Genomic DNA, 6,259 nt, shown 5'->3' with positions numbered 1-6,259 from the left:
CTCTTTTTATATGTATCAGGAAAAAATTACTGAAGGATTTCAGTGTTTAGTCCATATATGTATGCGTTATGCATTCCATATCACATGAAACCTGGATACGAATTCAAGTTTTGTTGAACTTGAATATGTTGATTTTTAATTTTATTTCTTTAATTTTATTCATTAAAAAATGTGTATGTTCAACTCTCCTGTGATATAAATGGAATAATTGTAGTTTCTTTCATGTCATTATTTCAAACGAAACAGTATGTGGCCGTTGGGATACATCGACATTTGCATAGATGTACACCCCTTATGATATTGTACGCATTTCTTTCAATGTCGTCGCTTCTAAAGTTAAAATGAAAATTCCGTATTCGTCCACATTAACTTCAAAATATCAAACATTAAACTCTTCATCTATTTCAATTTATATCAAATCGCACTTTGATATTTTTAAAAATCTTATAGGCTACGATTTGTTTTGATTCGAGGAAATGCGAACCGACATTGTTGACAGAAAGTCAAGCGATTTGCTGCAATAGGATATTCATAAATGCAGATAATCTCAGTACAAGTGAACAATTTTTTTCAATTCTATACTTACATTGTGTATATGAGGTCTATAGTATTCAATTCTCGGATTTATCAGGTCTTGCTGTAAATGTATCTGATTCTGTGGAAAACCGTGAATAAAGGGTGAAAAATAAACATCTCCTACATTTTCAGAGTTGTTCCTCTTTGATCAGTAAGGGTCTGAGAACAACATCGATTTTACATTGTAAAAAGTTTTTTTGTTTATTTATTGTTGTTTTATTTACTTAAAGAAGAAAAACAATATTTATATCGTAAATGCACAAATTGTAATGAAGACCATTAATCGGAATGTTATATAGCCAATTATACATAATGAGAATTTCAGCAATGTAAAATAAGATTTTCAGAATAAAAAAAAATGCTGCGCTTTGATCAAAAATACAATTCATTGTATATGAAATGAAATGAAATAAACATTAAGGGATGGTATTTTATGTCTTACTTTTTACGGAGTTTAATCGGGTTAATTAAAAAATACAAGTATGGTACGCACAATCACAGCCAAGCCCCATATCCCAATTTTCTTTCATAATTGATATACATCGGGATCGTTTTACTCGTCGTTTTGACGCTTTATTTTTGACGTTAAATTTGACGTCACGTCAAACGTTCAATTGAAATCGCAAGAGTTACCTCCTCCAGTGTGATGTACGTCTTTAAATGTTGCTCATTTTATTTTACTGTTGCAGTGATGTAGATTTCTGCCATTTTACTGCCTTAAAAAGCCAAAAATTAGAAGATCTTCCAGTGGAAGAGAAGATTTTTGATTTTGTCTTGGGTTTTGTTTTTTTTCCCTTGACGATCATTTCGGTCCCCCCCCCTTTCCCCCCCCCCCCCCCCCGTCTTTCGTTTCTGAAAGATATACTTTAGAATGTTTATTTTCTATTATTACCATGAAAATTTCTTAATTGTTGATACTTTCAAGGGAATAAAATCATAAGTATTATATTATAATATAAATATCATCAAATTATAATATAGCTTTGCGTCATTTTACGATTTTACGTTATGAAAATTCATGCAGTTACGCACGCGTACACTATACGTCAAAGTAAATATTCCGTCTTTATCATGCAGTCTTTTAAACATTTATATACAGAAATGTATGTCATGTTATATATCAAATGAAAGAGAAAGAAAAACTCTACAAGAATCAATAAAACACTGAAAATGTCAAAATTCTTCGTTAAGGGAGGTTTTTGCTTGGCGCGTCACATATAATTTCCAAAAGTTACTTAACAGTTAATCAATTTACACAATGTTTGATCACTACTGTCACAATATAATCGTCGCCCTCGTAGCGCAGTTGTTAGAGCGTCTGCTCTAGAGTCGCGGAGTAAGGAGTTGATCCTTACATCTCGTGTGCGAATCTCACTGTGGGACGTGAAGACCGGTACGTCCAATGAGGCCGTATAAATTGAGGTCCCGTGTCGCAGTAGGTGCAGCCACGAAAAAGATTCCCTGCTGATAATCAATGGTCCTGAGTGTAGAGTATAGGTAAAAATTTGTAGCCTTCCACAGCAAGTGGTTGCGTCTCCATATGAGTGAAAGATTCTCGAGAGGGATGTTAAACCACATACGATCCATCAGTTAATCACGATTGAATTGAGTCCCAGTATGAATGATATTCCTCCTTCGCACCTATTTCTGACGATTGCGATTTTTATTCGCATTTAATAATATTAGCTTTTCAGCCATTTATCCCCAAGTGGATTCATTCGAGTGAGAACTATACCGATCGACCTTTGCCTCGTCAATGTCGGACACAAATGTGATTGAAAGTATATATTTCTTTAAATTCTGTCTGCTACAACATTCTTGTATCTTTCATTTTAGGATCCAGGGAAAAGAAGAAGAGTTTTATATATTCCGATCTCGATCTATTTACATTAAATTCTCGCTAACCCAACTCAAATAACAGCAAGAAAGCTTTCCTCATACAATGAGCGGATCTATTATTTAAACTAATATTCCGATCTCGATCTATTTACATTAAATTCTAACCCAACTCAAATAACACTAAGAAAGCTTTCCTCATAATATGAGCGGATCTATTATTAAATTAAAAAATTCTACTATACTGTGCTATTATTCTACCTATTCCCACTTTCTGAAAATCAGTTAGGAAAAGGTAAGATTTTATGTGCGAATAGGTAGAATTTTTGTGCAAACAAATTACCGATTAGGAATATTACTACTGTATAAACAGTAGTTTATGAACACCTGCTCATCTGCAACTTTGCTCTTTTAGATTACTTTTTACTTATATTTGCAGGAAATATTTAAATATAAATCATATTTTTGCGCAATAAATTTTATTGTATTTTATAAAATTCAGCTATTTAAATGAATTTCTTTTCCATAAATCTATATCATTATTTCTGATGTTCAGGCGTCGCAGTCTTTTTGTTTGTTTACATGTTGTAAGATCGAATTACTTTTTGAAGTTAAAGGTGCATTGAAATCTTAAATTTTCCATGAATTACGAGGACTGGAATTGAGAGGATTGCACGGAGACAGAAGATTCAGTTTGTTGTCAGCGGGTTAGGTGTCCCCATACCAAACCAGGTTTAACAGATATAATTTGCGTTCCTTTTTGGATATTAATTAACCAATCAGAGGCTAGAATACAAACAAATTGATTTATTTATAAATACTACGAGCTTATTACATGTACATGTACACTTATTCACTTGCTAAGGGCCAATACATTATGTTTTCTTTATTACAATTTGGATTTGTAATTTTCTAAAATGGGAGAAAATATCATCAAACGTTTCCCTGCAAATGATACTGGCCGAAAAAATAAGGATGCCAAACATTTCAATTCAAAGGTAAAGATATTCAATCAAATTTTTAAAAACGAACAATTTCTCTTCTTTTATTTTATTTCCTGCATACAAAAGAAACAAAAATAAGAATAAAGAATTACATTGTAAATCCACCAAAGCTTATATAAAGCTAAATGTGCGTCGGAGGTATCAACTTCTAAAACACTTACATGATAAAAATCTGGAAATATATTTCCTAACCGCCTTTGAAAACATGAAATACACAAAAGGATTTGAGGTGCAACCTAACATCAGACAAATGGAAGCTAATTTTACTATTCCATAGCTGAAATAAATATCACTGAGATAAAGGGCATTCACAACAAGGGTTGGGAGGTAAGCTACAGTCGAAAAAATTATTATAGCTGCTAACATTGCAGACATGGTCTTTTGAAAAGTAACAACAGATTTTGTCGGACTTTTTCGGATATTTACAATATTTATGATTTGAAGTATTGTAATTGGTATTAGAGATCCAAAAAATGATAGACAGCCTGTAAATATTTCAACGATAACACTTTGAGAATGAGTCATGTAATATTCATGAAACATATACAGATGCACGCTGTACAAGACCGCCACTACAAAAGAAGAGATCCACACCCCAATTGACATGTAGACAACCTTAGTGTGCGTAAAGGTTAGGCTGTAAAACGGCTTACTGATATAGATATAACGGATGATACCGATGATCAGGAGGTGGAACCTAGAAGCCACGTAGGCCAATACAGAAATTCCATATATATACTGAAATGAAGAAACCCACAAAAATATGTTTCCAGAAATAATTAAATATCTGAGAATAAGATTCAATGTGTCAGCAATGGAAGAGCAAAAAATTCCAGTAAATGTCGGTATTTTAATCTTTTTTTGAATTATAAACAAAGTCATGGTAACTATGTTTCCGATAGTTCCAAAAACACATACAATAGTTGCAATAATAAAGTATCTCTGATTAAACACTGGTTCTCTAATATTACTCCCATTGAAAACTGTTGTAGGAGTCTGGTTCTTCTCGATAAACAATTCAGGATCAACGGTTGAAGACTGATTTTGCAAGTCATTTCCAGCAAAATCCATGGCTGAGGACGGATTTCCTTACTGCATAGTTTTAATTAAAGGCTGGTATTTTGCCATTTCCTCGACAGGACCTTGAATTGAAAACATTCTTTAAAAGCAATTGAAAATGTCATTAAATAAATCCTAAATATATTAACATTTATCATTCACATTTAGTTGAAATGAATAAATAATTTCAAAGAATGTGACAAAGAGGAATTTTGGGTGATGTAAAATTCATTTCTTAATATAAAAAAATGTTTTCAACCCTGATTCTTTAATTATTCATAATATTCCACGAAATATGTAATGTTTCGTTACCTATTCATTCCCTGAATTTTGCCACAATAAAGATGTCCTCTTGATGCTCTGTTGGAAACACAAAATAACACCGATAGATTCATGTCTTACTTTCTTGGCCGCTGATAAGTGATGGCGTTACAATCACTTAATTTAAAAGTTTCTGCAAAATGTAAACCCTAGGCCTTAAATATCACAAATAAAATAACTACGAATAAAATAGATGAACACTTACCGTAATTAATTAAAGTTCTGGGCTCATTATATTAGTGACGAAGAAGCCATTTAATCTTATCAAATGCAAAGTCAATTGCAACTTTTAAAAAGGATATTTTAACATATGAATTTGGATCTTTTTTTATATTTAGAAATGTTTTAGGACTATTTATCAGAAAAAAGAAATATTCAGTAGTAAACATTAGTGTAAGCAATAAATGGGTTGTTCTAACGTTAGTAACGCAAATTAACTGTAGAGTTTACACTATAGAGAGAGAATGATCTTGTTTATTACCAACAGAATTGGATCTAGTTCACGTTCATCCTGGTGAAGTCATTTAGTTTGTTTATACCATTAGGACGGAATGACTTTAATCTGTGCATCCAGAACTTTTCCTTGCTTTTTCTCTGAGCGTCCATGCGTCTTAGATTATGGTCAATCACCACTACTGTCATGCCCTCCCATTTGTGATCTTCAAGGTTGAAAAGTTCACCGACGGGTTCATTTAGTTTTTTGGTCCTAATGGTCGAACAGAGATTATTGACTCTACTGTGGAGATCTCCTGTTTCATCGACATACTGTTTGGAGCACACTTAGCAACTGATGAGATAAATTCAGATGTCTGTATGACAGGACAAATTCCCTAGTATGGCCTGTAGTACATGTATGTAATAAAAGAGCATATATTATTTAGATCTAGTGATGAATAAATAATGAATTGACAAACTTGTAAAAAAGAGTTGGATAGTATATACCATTTGATCTGCTAAGCGTAGAATTCCTGAATGTCTTTTATTCCTTTTGGTACAATGGATTTGTCCTAATCAGTTCAAACTAGACCAGCTCAATTAATGTTTTATAAACACAGTCATGAGAAAGGGACTGGTAATTTCGGACACTTCTCAAAACAATGCATTGTTTTAATTGCTTCATAACTCCAGAGGCATAGTGTATTTTGATGACACTCTAGCTATTCAAAAAGTGGAAATTATCATTTTTACAGTGTACATTAACTAGTGTACCTTAAACTATTCTAAATAATTCTCTGAAATGTGATTAAATTTAATATATATGATAATTGTTCTTTCAACAAAATAAAAAGTGTATTTTAATAGATAGCGAGAGTTTATTTAAATAGGTTAACTTTTTTCATCCAATTCTATCATTACAGTAATAAAAAAAAATAACTTAAATAATAATTTCTGTGTCCATTTTCATTTTTTTAAAAACAGGAACATACAAGTAATACTACGCAATGCCAGCATTACTCTGGATT

The 6,259-nt window shown here is 32.2% G+C and overlaps 1 long non-coding RNA gene across 1 annotated transcript; it reads right to left on the bottom strand.

Annotated features, from left to right (window-relative positions):
- Positions 1-4,237: 4,237 nt before the first annotated feature.
- LOC134253535 (uncharacterized) lies at positions 4,238-5,569 on the bottom strand. The gene is made up of 3 exons (XR_009989144.1): positions 5,278-5,569; positions 4,788-4,929; positions 4,238-4,558 (listed from the first exon to the last, which is right to left on the bottom strand). It is a non-coding gene; the product is annotated as an uncharacterized LOC134253535 (long non-coding RNA).
- Between the last annotated feature and the right edge of the window lie 690 nt (positions 5,570-6,259).

This window comes from Saccostrea cucullata, unplaced genomic scaffold (assembly GCF_032062105.1).
Source record: "Saccostrea cucullata isolate Sc308-1 unplaced genomic scaffold, CSIRO_AGI_Scuc_v1 ctg4695, whole genome shotgun sequence".
In the NCBI taxonomy this organism is placed as follows: Eukaryota; Metazoa; Mollusca; class Bivalvia; order Ostreida; family Ostreidae; genus Saccostrea; species Saccostrea cuccullata.
The sequence above is the reverse complement of the archived record's forward strand: the minus strand, read 5'-3'. Positions and strand labels throughout refer to the sequence as shown.